Raw genomic sequence first — 15,412 nt, 5'->3', positions numbered from 1 at the left:
TGACACTGCCTCGGAAGAGGAGGGTTGCCATTGAGCTTGTTCATGCTCTTGGCACAAGAAACAGAGGCACCAGCAGCCACCTCCACCCCCCCCTCCCAAGTCCCACCTCTGCCGTTACCACCTCATCCTTCCCCACCCCCACCTCCGCCACTCTCTTCACTTCGTCATCCCCAAGAGGATGGCTCCCTCAGGCCAATTCTGGACCTAAGACCCCTTTATTGCTACTTCCTCTCTGATCATTTCCACATGACAAACCTACAGTATGTCATCCCCCTACTAAAACAAGAACATTACGTGAGACCGCGCTAGACCTGAAGGCTACCTACTTTAACATCCCTAACAATTCTCCCCCCAGCACTACCTCCGCTTTGTGTTAAGTGGCCATTATTACAAATTCAAAGTATTTCCTTTGAGTCCTCAAAGTATATTTTGTGGTGGTGGCTCACTTATGGAGGTGGGGCATCCACGTTTTCCCCTACCTCGATTGGCTGATTATGATCGTAGGCAAGCACCAAAGCCTAGCACATACTAGGGGCACCATCTCCCTGTTCCACAGACTAGGGTTCATAATAAATGTACTCGTCACAGACCAAGCCTACCTCAGACGGCAGAGTGTGTTTGCATTAGCTATTCCCTCCGTTTCAGCCCAGTCGTCAACTTGCAGTTGGAAATCTTATGCGCCTGCTTAGCATGATGGCTTCCAGCATTGCCATAGTACGTCATGCCCTACTCCACATGCCTCAGCTGTAATGCCTTTTGGCTCAGTGGTCATAAGCAGCCAGTCAATAGGAAGGTCTAGTGTTGGTAAAGGCCCGCGTCCATCGCTGTCTGCATTGGTGAATTAGTAAGTCACTGTCCCCATGGATTCATCCCTAGCTAGCTTGTCGGCGGGGGGGGGGGGGGGGCACACATCAACCAGATGACCGTTCAGGGGCTCTAGTAGGCCCCTCATTATCAGGGGTGGTACATGAACTATCTCGAGCCCCTTCCTATATGCCTCGCTTTTAAAGGTTTTCTTCCTGTCATTCAAGGCAAAGTAGTCATCATCATACATGGCCGCCATGTATTATCTCCAAAAACAAGACTGCACTCACACACTCTTGATATCACTAGCACAGCAGACCTGATATTGGGCAAACTGCCACCACGTACGTCTTCTGATGGAGTACCTTACAGGGGTGAACGACGACTTGACAGACCCCCTCAGCAGGATGCATCAACAAATACATGCATGGGAACTCCACCTGCAAGTCTTACCCCAGTACTTCAAGCGCTGGGTCACTCTGCATCTTCGCCACATCCGAAAACTAAAATGCCCAAACTTCACCTCCTGGTATCCATATCCTCAATCCATATGCAAGTCACTGTAGATCAACTAATCTGGTATCCTCACCTATGCGTTTTTTCTGCTCCCAATACTTCTATACGTGTGCGAAAGATGCAGCAAACATCCCAACCTCTGATCCTCGAGGCCCCACGTGAGCCAAACAGCCATTTCTTGAGATGTCGCTCAGCCCCCACAAGAAGCTCCTTAGGCAGTCCAAACTCATGCAGAACCAAGGTCAAGTCAGGCATACAGCTCAGTCTAACCCTTTGGCACAGTGTCCTAGAGTTTGTCTAACTGCGCCTTATGCAGGTGTGCATATACATCTTTTGTGAGGCCTACAGGCCTCCCATGCGAGCGTGCTATTCAATAAAATGGAAGAGATTTCTCCACTATTGCACCTCCAAACATCTGGACCCCCTTTAATCTACTGTGCAGGTCTGTTACCTTTTCCATCTGCTGAAATCAGGCCTCATATGCACTTCTAAATGTCTGTTTGGCAACAGGAGCTGCAAAACAGGGAATACTCCCTGCTCTTTCACATCCCACCAGTGGGTCCCCCTTTTGAGCCTCTACACATGTGAACCATTTTGCATTCGCTCTCCACTCCAGAACACTCGCTGTGTGAAAAGCACTCTAACATGGAGATGGTGCCCATGTGCATTACCAACTAGGATTGGAGTCACAGTACACCTGTGACTCCAAAGCTACTGTTCGGGGAAAGCAAAAACACACAAACATCAGAGCCAAATACAGCGAGTGAGCTTAAAGATTTATGCATGAAAGAACTATACATGGTATTTCATCTCAGAAAGGTATCCCAAAGAATTCACCCTTTTAGGATGTCTCAGACTTCTACATCAAACTATGTTTTCCAGCAGGGAAGGTCCATGCCTTGGACATTATAACTGCTTTAAAATATTACTGGCACAAGACGACAACTTGAGGAAATAAAAGCGCTTTTCTCTCGAAGGGGATCTCCTTTGAAGTCATAAGCACTGAATAGTCCCGCCCATGTGCGGGGACAGAGGAGCACTTTTTCACAAGAAATCTTTTTAAGTATAAATGTTAGCCTTTCTTCAGAAAGGCCTGCAGAGTCACTTAAGAAAGAACAAGGTTATGCAGCCTATAAGAATAGGCTACAATGACCTAATTCTTCATCTTGTCCTTAAAAAAGGGGCCAGGAGAATTGTATGTGTATAATTTCATGATTTTATAAAACAGCATAAATCTTTCACAAACCCTTTCTTGATAGAGTATAAAGATGAGGAGCAGGACCGTGTAGCCCCATAGACTGTCATTATATGAGTTAAAAATGGAGACTGTGCCTTTAAGAAAGCAGGGACCACCAGTATGCCATCATGCTCAGCAGAGTGGCAGTTGCTTCTGTTCTTTTTTTCTGGCTCCTACTGACAGGATCCAGAGGCATTGAGCGTGGTCAGTTTTGGCTTTTTTTCTACAAGTCTCACATTTTTGTAGGCAATCATTTCACTCTACAATTTTCGTCTCTCCTTCGCTTTTTCATTTTTGTCCTGACATAAAATTAAGGTATTTAGTTGGATAAAATTCTTTCTTTATGTGACAAATGCCAGCCTGTGGAAGTAAGAAGGTTAAAACAGACCCTCATGAAGTTTGTATCATCCAGAAAGTCATGTTCTTGAGTCTCTTCACCACTGCAGGAACTTTTCAAGGTGTACATGGAGGGACAGGGAGAAAATTTGCTTCAGTGGCACTGAGGAGTGACTAAGACAACAGACGTAGTCTGAAGATGTGACCTCAGAGCGATGAGAGGGTCAGTCCTCTACTAGGGCTGTTATCTGTCTCTGGAGGGCGTGCAAGGAAGAAAACTGCAGAAGAACGCCATTGGCCCCGGTTAACATTGAAATGAGGTATGGCACCTACCTCCTCGCCATCAACAGCTTGTTCGACGTCAAGTAAGTGCTGAAGATTGTCGACCACGTTGATGCACAGACATTGCTCGATGTCGAGGATTCTTTTGACTACGAGGCACCAACAGCGGTTGCCATCAAGGTCCAGATTGATGTTGAGGTTGCGTCGAAGGTCTTGTCCAGGGCCACATCGATATCCGAAATCACCGTCGAGAAGTAGATGGACGTTGAGAATCCATACAATGTTGACAAGACTACAGGGGGCAAGGAAAAAGAGGAAATATATTTATTCATCTCTGGACTCTTGAGTATTCCAGGACATACTCCCCATCTGCAGGGTCCGAACCAAGTTCACCACCACCAGTGTCCTCTCCTCCTCCACTGCTGCCTCCGCCACTACCATTGTCGCCTCCTTTATTGGCACCAAATCCCGGACCAATAGACGCTCCCATACTGAGACCCAGATCTCAGTCCAGAATGCGCCATCATTCAAGTCGCCACCTTCACAGCTCCAAGCGCTCATCTACCAGGGGCTCCCGCCATTATCAGTGTTCAAGATCTCACCATCTTTCCACCGATACATCCTCCTCTTCTACATGATGATACTCTGACACTTTTGGATTCCCCACCACCTCGCGTTTTGCCGGTGGATAAAATCACCACATTCCAGGAGGTCTAGGTGAGGAAAGCTACAAAGCTCAACATATCCTTGTCTGCTCCGACCTTCTCAATATCAGGGATCTTTGAATGTCTCCAACACCGGGCAGCATCAAGACCATTACTTCACTGGTGTAGGGTCTCCTAGAACCGGCTATGGATCTTTTTCTGACTCCAGCCACAGTTAAACCGGTTCCATCAAGGCTTCCAAAGAAATGTGGTCCTCTGGAGCAAGCGCCTGCCTTCCTCCGTGCTGACCCATCTCCAGACTCTGTAATTGTAGTAGCAGCAAAAAACCACCATGCCACTACTCCTACTTCTGCAGTGCCTCCTGATAAGGAGACTCAAAAACTAGACTTTGTGGGTTGTAAAGTTTGCATCACTGTGGCAAACACCATGCAAAAGCCCTTCTCAGCAGGTATCATAGGGCATTATGGGAATCCATTCACAGTTCGCAGAATATCTCCCCAGAGATAAATGGTAAGACTTAATGGAAATTCTTAATGAAGGCTTAATGGTTTCCAATCGAGTCGTAAGTGCTGCAGCAGACTCTTCCCTATTGGTGTCACATGAATACTGCCACGGAGTCGCCTTGAGGAGACCTTCTTTGCTCCGCCTCACATCCCTCAAACCAGTCTCAACAGAGCATACTTAATCTCCGATTCTCTGGTTCTACCCTTTTTGTAAGCCGCACTGATGATGAGATGACACACATGAAGGCTCAAATGGGGACTCTTAAGGCAGTGGACTTAGAGAAACCCAAGGAACAACGAAAATCTTTAAGGCCCTATCAACGCAGTTTCTATAGTCAGAGGTTTAAAACCCCTCCATGGTATCCGGGTTGCCAACGACCACAGCACCAACAACCCGAACAGCAGTACAAACAAAAGCAGACTAGGTGAAGATCCGCCCAGCATTCTGCTCAAGGGGGCAAACGACCATCAGAATCAAAACCCTGAATTATTACTTCCCCTTCTTCTGTTACCCACTTCGTTGGGGGGGGGGGGGGAAGCATTTCTCATTATCATACATAAGACGCCTGGGTTCTGAATATTGTGCAAAATGGATTTTATCTCCTATTCACCAGTCCTCCACCGTCCATACCTCCAAAACCATCCAATTTCCGTCTCCCATTACTACCATTGGAAGTCGACAGAATCTTACAAAAGCAGGTGGTGGAACCCGTTCCCCACAGACCACAAGGAACAGGCATTTATTCCCGCTACTTTCTGGTGAAGAAGAAAGACCAGAACAAATTCAGACCCATACTCGACCTTAAAACAACCAACAGATGGATTCGACAAGAAAAGTTCTGCATGCTGGTTTTGCAATAAATCTATCCCCAATTACACCAGGGGGATTGGCTTTGTTCCATCGACCTTTAGGATGCATACTTTCATATTCTAATCACCAGAAACCATCAAAGGTTCTTGAGGTTCGTGGTAGGGCAGGACCACTATCAGTACCAAGTACTTCCATTTGGCCTGAAGTCAGCACCCAGAATATTCTCCAAGTGCATGGCAGTAGTAGCTGCCCACCTCAGGAAGCAAAGAATCTTCATCTATCCATACCTAGACGATTGGCTAATCAAGGAGTCAACGTCTCAGGAAGCCCAGCTTCATTACAACTGGGCATGCGATCTCCTTCAAAGTTTAGGACTACATGTCAACCTCAGCAAATCTACACCTACTACTGTTCAAATCTTGCATTATCTGGGAGCCTCCATCGACACAATCCAGGCAAGTGTGTGTCCTTCGTAGGAGAGACGCTTCTCAATCCTTCATAAGTGTCATTCTTTCACAAGAGTCTCTTGTCCAACGGTGAGAGCAGTATAGTCTTTCCCTGGCTCGATAGCCTCCTGTATCTTCCTCATACCGAATGCACATCTCCATATGCCACACTCCATGAATATCTAGAGGACCAGCGGCACAAACTGACGGGCAGCGGGGAAGACAGGATAAAACTATCCCTTCATGCGAAGCTGTCCCTGAAAGGTGGGGCTCTCCGGCCAACCTGGATCGAGGAATGCCATTTCATCAGCAGGTTCCACCTCAAACAATAGTGACGGATGCATCACTACTAGGATGGGGAGCTCACATGGATCACCTACAAATTCAGGGCAAGTGGTCACAGAAAGAAATGACCTATCACATCAGTCTCCTCGAATTGCACGCAATCCATCTGGCGCTGAAGGCGTTTTGTTCGGTTTTCAAAACCCAGTCCCTGCTTGTTCAGACGGACAATACAACTACAATGTACTACCTCAAAATGCAGAAAGGAACGAGGTCCAGGCCCTTTTCACACGAGGCCCTAGCAATCTGGAAATGGCTCATAGCCAGGGACTTGATGATCACAGCAACTCACCTTCCGGGTGTTCAAAATGCTCAGGAAGAAGCTCTCAGCAGAGTTCTGTAAGAAATCCATGAATGGGTCTTAAACGACTATGTTGTGCTAAACATCTTCAAGCTGTGTCTGTAACATTTTTAATGGATTTCAGACGATTCCCCTGAACGCGTCAGTCCTCATCTAGCTGTCCCACTCGAAAGCCAAATGATCCTAATGGCTCCGGAGTGGCCACATCATTGGTGTTTCATGGACCTTTTTCACCTGTTAGTGCGACACATCTCAAGCTGCCATGCAGATCAGACCTGCTCACGAAATTCAGAGGCCACATGGTTCAGCCCAATCTCTACTCCTTGAATTTGGCTGCATGACTAGTGCAGTACGGACACTTGAATCTGCCACAAGACTGCATGGACATCCTCAAGCAGGTTAAGCGGCCTTGAACATGATCCGTATATGCCTTCAAGTGGAAGAGATTTTGCATTTGGTGTTCCTCTAAGAATGTGGACCCTTCAACTTGCCAGGAAGATGTCAGTCTTCCATACTAACTACATTTGGCAAAATCTGGCTTGCAATTCTCTTCTATAAAGGTTTACTTGGCAGCCCTTACTGCCTACAGAAAATGTCCTTCACAAACCTATTTCTCTCAAAATGCCTGTGATCAAGGATTTTCTTGAAGGGGTGAAAAAGGAGGGAAACTCATCACCTCCCTCAGAACTCAACTTAGTCCTTTCACAGCTTATGCAGGACCCTTTCGAGCCCATTTACAAGCATCGCTTCAACATCTTTCATGGAAAATAGCTTTCTCGTAGCAATCGCATCAGCACGTAGGGTTAGTGAGATCCAAGCATTATGTTCTCGTGAACCATACACAGTCTTTCACTCTAGCAAGGTGGTCATGAGGACTCACCCAAAATTCCTCCCTAAGGTTATTTTGGATTTTCACGTTAGTCAGACCATCTCATTACCAACTTTCTTTCAGACTCCCTCTACTCCGGCTGAAAGAACACTTCGTTCTCTAGATGTGAAGAAAGTCTTAAAGTTTTATCTTGATCAGTGGAGATCCCCTATGAGAGAAGGAATAGTTTCTTACCTGTAACTCCAGTTCTCTTGTAGGGGAATTGCCTTTGAAGTCATAAGCAACCCTTCCTCCTCGCAGATGAAGTGTACAGGGATAACCATGGGATCTAAATATCCTCACCCATCACCTCAAAAAGAACTGAAGCAACTGCCACCTGCTGAGCTTGATGGGATACTGGTGGTCCCTGGGTTCTTAAAGGCACAGTCTCTATTTTTAACTCCTATAATGACAGTCTATGGGGCTACACTGTCCTGCGCTCCTTTATCTCTATACTCTATCAAAAACGGGTTTGTGAAAGAGTCATGCTGTTTTATAAAAACATCGTGAAATTATACACACATACCAATTCTCCTGGCCACTTTTTAAAATACAATATGTAGATTTGGGCCATTGGAGCCTATTTCTGTAGGTTGCATAATCTTTTTCTTTCTTAAGTGACATCTACACTTAAGAAGATGTATTGTGGAAAACTGATCAAGACTTCTTGCCGCAGATTCCTCACCTTTTGAATATTCCCCAGGTGTCTGACTGGATTGGTAGACTTTTCAGCAGAACCTCTGCATGCCAGTAGGTGGCACTGTGTAGCACTGCATTGCACAGTTGCGCAGAAAAGATGTGCAGAACCTGTTTAGGTGCCACTCCTGCGCACTGACATCAGTTCTTTTCTTTCTGAGCCACCAGATGTGGACCTACCTCTCGCCTCTTAGATGAAAAAATTGTGTTTGTGGCATGTGTAGCTTATAGCTACATATGCGTGGCATACTACTGCCATCTGTTGTTGGGCCCGGACGTGTACAGCTTGTTTTTCTTTGAAGGAAGTCTCTTCAGGTCACGTGGTCTAGTGACTCCACATTTCAGTGGTATTGCGCATGGCCATCGGTTCCATTATCAGGTTGTTTTTTCCCCCCGCTATCTAGTTGACGTGTCGTTTACAGCTCTGGTTCAACGCCTTGTGGTGTTCTCACTGGGCCCTCTGATCTGTCCTCTCATCGGTACCTACCAACGATCCTGTGTTCTTCTCCTTTTCCACCGTCGTGTACCTCTGTCGCTTTAACACCCTTGACTCCCATCCGCTTGGATCGAGAATGTTCTTGTGATGGAAAGGACTCTATTCCAATTCTGTCGTAGTTGTTTGGTCAACTATCCCAGATCCGACCTCCTCAAAGCCTGCAACTCCTATTTTTCTCCTGACCAATGTGAGAACTCCCGTTCGACCTGCCTTGTGTTCCGCAACAAGAAATATCTTCAGAACTGACACACCTGTCATATCACCTCCACCATCATGGCCCATAGACTGGAGGTGGGGGAGACTTCAGACATCTTTGAAGAACTGGAGGAATTGGATCTTTTATAGGTGGATGCTCCAGCTGTTGCAATGGACACGACCTTTTCTCCTGGAAGCGTCCGTTCCGAGGCAGATGTGGAGTCTGCCAGACCAGCGCCCTCAGAAGATCACAGTGAGTAATGTTTCCATAAATCACCACCCAGAGATGCAAGCTACTAGTGCCTATGTTGCATACGAGGCCTCTGGTGCACCACTGCCTTCCTTTCATGGTCGACACCAACATTTGGAGATTGACCAAATGCCCAAGCCTCATTTGGTGCCGAAGTCACATTCCAGGCCCTCATCTGCCGCTTCAGCTCCAGACCCTAAAGAGACAGACCCAGATCTATACCCTACTAAGCAATACCCTCCTGACGATGTCACTTTGTACCATGAAGTGTTACACAGAGCTGCCTCTTTCCACAATGTAGAACTCCATGTGCAGCAAGAGGAGTATGATACCCTTGTGGAAACCCTTTCCTCCACCTAACACTCCCTTCAATATATCCTGATGTTTAAGGGTGTCCTCAAGTCTTCCCCCCCCAAGATTCTCAAGGATCCTGTCAAGGCAAGAGATATTACTCCTAGGGTGGATCAGAAGTATAAAGTTTCCCATTGTGATCCTCCATATAGATGTGGCCAACTACCCCTGACTCTTTCTGGTGGTTCATACAGCCAGAAAGCGTGCCAACAATCCGGGCACAGTTTGTGCACCCCCTCCCGACCGGGAGGGAAAGAAATTGATGTGGGAGGAAAGCGAGAGGTGGCACAGTCCGCATCCTGCTTGAGAGATTTACTAATTCAATTGTTTTGCTCTCCCGGTACGACCATGCACACTGGGATGAAATGGCAGACCATCTCCTAGAGTAGTATCGCAAGAAGGGGCAACAGTTGGTGGCAGAGGGGATAGATCATCTCCAACACTAACTGTGTTCTGGATGCTTCAGATACAGGCGCTTTCGGAATGAATTCTAGTATTCTACTGTGCCGCCATGCTTGGTTGCATGTTTCAGGCTTTAAGCGGGACATACAGCAGCGTCTACTCCGTATTCCTTTTGATGATCAGCATCTCTTTGGCCCTCAGGCGAATGAGTGAATGAGAGGCTTGAGAAAATTAAAAAGGGCACGAAGATAGCTAAGGCCATGGGTGCCCTCCCAGAGGTTCCTTTCAGCGTTCAGTTTTGTGGTGCATCCAAGACCCCACTCAAGAACCCTCTTCTTCATTTACAAATCCAACACAGCAGTCTCCCTTGCCTTGATAACTCCCCTGGGCTGGGGTTTCTTTCATCCCCTGGTCCTGTCATGGAGAGAGTTCTTGCCCTGGTGCAAACGTATGTGCCTATGCGCAGTCTTAGATCCTCGGATGCAAATTTAGCTAGGGTGCCTAAGGTTAATAGGGCCAGAATGGGAGCAAAATCCTTTGCCTATTTAGCACCCAAACTGTGGAACTCTCTCATAAGGGCTCTCAGAGACTCTTCTTCCAAAACGGATTTCCGAAAAAGACTGAAACCTTGGATCTACAGCAACTCCCTTCTAATCTAGTCAGCTCCATGTAGTATATTCCCTGAATTTGTAAAGTTACCGTAACGATGAGGGTCAAAGACCTGTGCGCACAGGGAGTTACAATATCGTCCTGAATCCTCTCTCTATTACTCAACTGTTGGTGCTCACTCTAAAATGGTCATCGTCAAACCATTCCTAAAATTGAACCTATTCATGCATACAAGGAGCACCCATGTTCAACACAATATCCTAATGCAAATTTTCTGATTTGAACAATAAGAATCTTTATTCTAAGTTTTCATATAAAATTCTTTCCAACATGAAAGTGTCGAGTTAATTCCACACAAATGTATTTTTTTTAAAAAAAATTATAAATTATATTCCACAATTAGTTCCATGTAAATGTCTTTTTCATCCTAGATTTCATGTAAATGTCTTTTTTCATTCCACAATTATTTCAATATAAATGTCTTTTTCATCCATCAATCGTTAATTCCATCCATTTACGATCCAATGATTCAATCTTGTCAAAAATAATAATTCCAGATCCAATCAAAGAACTCTATATCCAAATGATCTCAACAGCCGACTCGTTTCGTCCCCTCCTGGGACATCATCAGGGCTGTGAAATAAACAAAAACATGTAATTCCTCTTATATAAATATTAGCGACCTGATATCATTTTATACCCTTTCCTACCTATTTTACAAACTCCAAGTTTAGTCAGGATGTGACTATACAGACCATCCTTGTTCTCACCATCACATTATTTTAATATTCATCTGGACATAATTTAAATTTAAAATTTTTAATATATTTTTAAAGCTGCACACCACAGTAATGTTCAAAACGTCATACATAGACAACAGTTAATTGCTGCATATATCCCAAATTTTCTTCAAGACTCCTATTGCAACTCCTCATTTTCGCCTTAACAATTCATAAAAAGAATTTATTACCCCCTTACTATTTATATTATTATTGATGCTTCCTATTGTCTGACTTCTTATATTGCCCTTAATCATAAATCGCACCCACCTCCTATGTACTCTTCAAAAACCGCTTTTGTTGCATATCACATCGCTTTTCTCCCCCTTTCTCAATTGATTAATCCTCCAAGTACATCTGGAACACAATATTTATATCTCAAAAAACCATTCACAAAAGCAACTATTATTTAGTTATCTTAGTTGCCCCCATGACGACAAATTCATACCTCCCATACGAGAGTTCTAAAGCCACAATCAACACGTTACTGTTCTCTCATGTCCCAAGCCAAAATACCCCAACTCATCTCACCTTTTGCCAATAATATTGGTGAGAATATCCAACACATGTCTTTTCACATGAAGTCATTGGCTGCAAGGCTCAACTAGAGAATCCTATTTCTGTATAAATAAAAAACAAAGGAGAAAAACGTTCTAGACCCCTATTTTCAATATGACGTACAATCGCATTTAACTTAATCCCCTCAATTTCCGAAAGGACCCTTTCAAGAATCTCTGACTCGGTACATGTGATTGTTGAAGCAGTCCGAATTCCCAAAATATTTCTCGCTGCGGTCTGTCTGGTACGCTCGCTTCAAATAATCGCACACCCTGCTCTTCTGGTTATAAAAGACGGGGCAACCAATCGCAGCGCACAGTTTCTAGCCTACCTATTTACTGCCGTGTTTCCTATCAGGTCCGCTATCCCACCTGATACGTCAGCTTCATTGCCGATAAGAAACGGTCCCGCTCTTCCGCATGGACACCGTCCCCAATCCAAATTATTCCACTGTTCTCCGCCACCAATCGCAGCGCACCACTTCTAGCCTACCTATTTACTGTCCTGTTTCCTATCAGGTTCGCTATCCCACCTGATAGTTTATTGACCAATGAGAAACGGTCCCTCTCTTCCACATGGACCCGTCACCCAATCCAAATTATGCCACTATTCTCCGCCTGCTCAGCTGTGGGTCGCGTAACTAGTTAGCATGGAGGAGTCTCGTTCGTTATCTGAATTAACCAGACAAATCGCTCCACCAACTAAGAACGGCCATGCACCACCACCCACAGAATCGAGAAAGAGCTATCAATCTGTCAATCCTTTCCGTGTCCTCCATGCTAACTGTTTAAACAGTGGTGTATTCAGTCAGATTGAATGGACTGATTTGGCTAATTGGATACTTTTTAATAGAAAATGTTGCTTTTACAGTTGTATATATTGCTTTAACAAATATATTATAAAAAGTGTTCTCGGTCCCACATAGAGATAGTTTACTGTTTATGGATACAGAGAGTATGCTCATGATAAAACCAGGATTACTGGCAGCTAACCTTCCCATCCAGCAGCAGCAACAGAAGCCTTTTAACTGCTGAAAATAGTATGCAAGGAAAAAGAAAACCATCAGCATTCACATGTGGCAGGAACTTCTCTCCAGCAAAATATTGACAGTTCTTCTGCCGTCTAGTGCACTTAACTTCATAGCTCGCTTTGCAAACATTAGTAAGACCGATTTGTGCTTTATACTTTGCAGGGTGGGTCCAATATTTTATTTTAAGTTTATTCACCTGAAATCTCACCAGGAGTGTCAAAGCATTTTTAAGAGACTGAAGTGTTAAAAAACACTGAGGACTTAGTGCTTGTCAAGAAATAAGACTATAACAAGAGTTAGTCAAAATCTCAACCTCACAACAAAGTTTAATTTAATACTCCATGTCAGCAGCCATGCTGACATCCTTCCAGTTGGTACATCCATGGAGCAAGGTGCCACCTAACAAAAAACCACTGCAAGGAGCCATCAACTCCAAACAGTTATGTAAAAACCAGATGCAACTTGAAGCATGCTTTGTAGGCTGAACACTGCAACAGAGAAATTGAAAGCGCTGACATGCATTAAGATTAAGCCATCAGCAGGAGCATGGCTGTCAGAAGGTGATGCAAGACATTCCCTGGCTTGGGACCAGGTGCTGGAACTACCACAGGAGCGGTGCGAGTAGAAAGATGCCCAACGAGAGGACAACCACAAATGGGCATACAGGCAACTAATAGCCCAGCTCTCAGCTACACATGTACTTCATTGATAAATACAGGAAGCACGTACCTATTTTTGCTCATTAGATTTTTAAAACAACCTCGTTTTCAACAATCTTTTTCCGACACTCAGTGGTTTGCTGTTGGGAGGTCTGCGGTTGTCTTCGGCTGACCCTGCCCAAAGCTATTTTGGGGATACATTCATTTTTGAGACGTTGGGATTTGAGCTTACATGCCACTCAAAGAAATCGTGGCGCTTGGATAAGAGGCAAAGAAGAGGACAAAGAGTGGGATGGCACATATAGGATTTTAGTGAAGGAGGGCCTGTAGGATCCTACATTTAAAAGGTGTTTGATCTGAATGCACCACCTTAGAGTGGGGAAGTGTGTCATCTGTATTATTTGCAATTTGTTGTGTCATTGCAGTTCCCTCCTTAATTTCCCTTGTCAACTTTTGTGATACCTTTGTCTGCATTATTAGTAAGTCAGAAACACGGGGATAGGGTTTATGGCTGGTTAGACAGAAATGGTCACTGTGATGAATAGAGGAGGGAAACGTAGAATGTTGCGAGTAAGGGAAATGCAGAGGAGTCCCAATTTTTACAGATGAGATCAAGAGTTGCAACTGACATACATAGGCATACATAGGCTTCAGAGAGCTCTAATTACATTTAAATGACAGTTTTCTGCCCTGAAGGAAGATTGTTTGTATCCAGGGTTGTCTTTTTCAGATAACGTTGTTTAAAGCACATTTCTTAGTTGAAAAGTTGATGCCCTGGGTGAGGGCTTGATTATGGCATAATCAAGAAGATCACATTTTTAGCACAGCTTCTTTAGTGAGGTCTGTATTCTATAGATTTCACACCACACTGCACACAGCTCAGCACTACGAAATAGTCAAAGTACATGAGACTGGGTCTAGGGGGTCAAATCGGATCACCTTGCAGGGTCTAACAACGCACATACAGAGATAGCTCACTAAGAGCTGTTGAAGCAATCTCAAGTTCCTTCTCATATTGCCATTGTACAAATGGACTTTGCTGAAAGCTAAGTATTGCCAACTGTAATAAACCTTTGGACATTCTGATATTGCCTTTTGCACTCCACACTTACCTTCTGGCTCTAAACTGCCAATTCTGACGTTATTGACATCAACCAGAAATGCTGCTTGGGAATTGTTAATAATCTTGTACTGCTTGCTTTTATAATGTGCTTTTAAATTTTATTCCCTGCTTTAATTAAGTATCAATGCGATGTTTGTACGTTACAGTTTTAATTAACTGTTTAGTAAAGAGAGATATAGATTTCTTCACCGCCACCCCCACACCCCCGCCGAGACACGGGATGGTTACATCTTTTAGGTCATGGATCGAGCAAGCAGGAAAGGCTTGTTTCTCTGAAAGTCTAATTTTAAAAGTAGCTTATTCTGAAAGTTGAAAAGTTTATTTTGAAGGGATTTTCTAAATACAGATTTTAAAAATCATTTAGTGAATTTTGTGCAAGTTATCCGACTTACCGAAGGGGCAGACATTGGTGTGAAACAGGCTCTCTACTCCTGCACCGGTCGCTGGGCCAACTCCCCCCTCCCGCCGCCGCAGCTTCCTTCAACGCGGCCGCAGAGAGGAGGACAGGGACTACAACCCCCAGGTTCCCTAACGGCCGGAAAGCCGCCAACGCCGCTTCCGCGCACTGAAGCACAGCACTTCCCCTGCGTCGCGGGGCAGCGTGCGGGCGGCGCCGGACGAAGCCTGGACAAAGGGCGGACAGTCTGTGACAGTCAGGGGCAGGCAGAGGCTGAGCTGGGACGCCCCTCTTACTGTTCGAGGTTTGATACTTCGTTTGGTGCAACTGACTTGTTACTGTACTGTGAGATCTGTGTTGGCTCAGGACGTTGTGAGTCAGGTCTCGTTAGTATTGCACATTAGGTGCCTGGGAGGTGCTTATTATTACGCAAGTTTCTGCATGTGCCTAAAGTGGTTACCTTTGTTCTAGTTTTGGAACGCTGCGCTCATTTTCGCTGTGTGCCATTCGTTGCTGTCATGGCTAAAAGTAACAATAAGTGTTCTGTATTGGGAGGTACGGGGACATTAGACGCTTATCTGAAAAAAGCCGAAACAGCTGTTACTAGAGAAATTGTAATGGTGGAGCGGAGGCTTTCTTTGGAGCCATTATCCCTGCCTACTCTAGTTAATCGATCGGGTGATTCTATTTCTGGTTCAGGCGATAGACAGGCTGGTTGTTCTTTCTCCGTGGAGTCTGTCAGAAATAGGTTTTGCT

At 45.0% G+C, this 15,412-nt stretch overlaps 1 protein-coding gene across 1 annotated transcript in view; it reads left to right on the top strand.

Annotated features, from left to right (window-relative positions):
• MARCHF5 (membrane associated ring-CH-type finger 5) overlaps positions 1-15,412 on the top strand; it is a 259,605-nt gene that overhangs the window by 95,331 nt on the left and 148,862 nt on the right. The gene's annotated exons all lie outside the window — the stretch shown is intronic.

This window comes from Triturus cristatus, chromosome 1_2 (assembly GCF_964204655.1).
Source record: "Triturus cristatus chromosome 1_2, aTriCri1.1, whole genome shotgun sequence".
NCBI lineage: Eukaryota > Metazoa > Chordata > Amphibia > Caudata > Salamandridae > Triturus > Triturus cristatus.
This window is presented reverse-complemented; position numbering and strand designations above follow the sequence as displayed.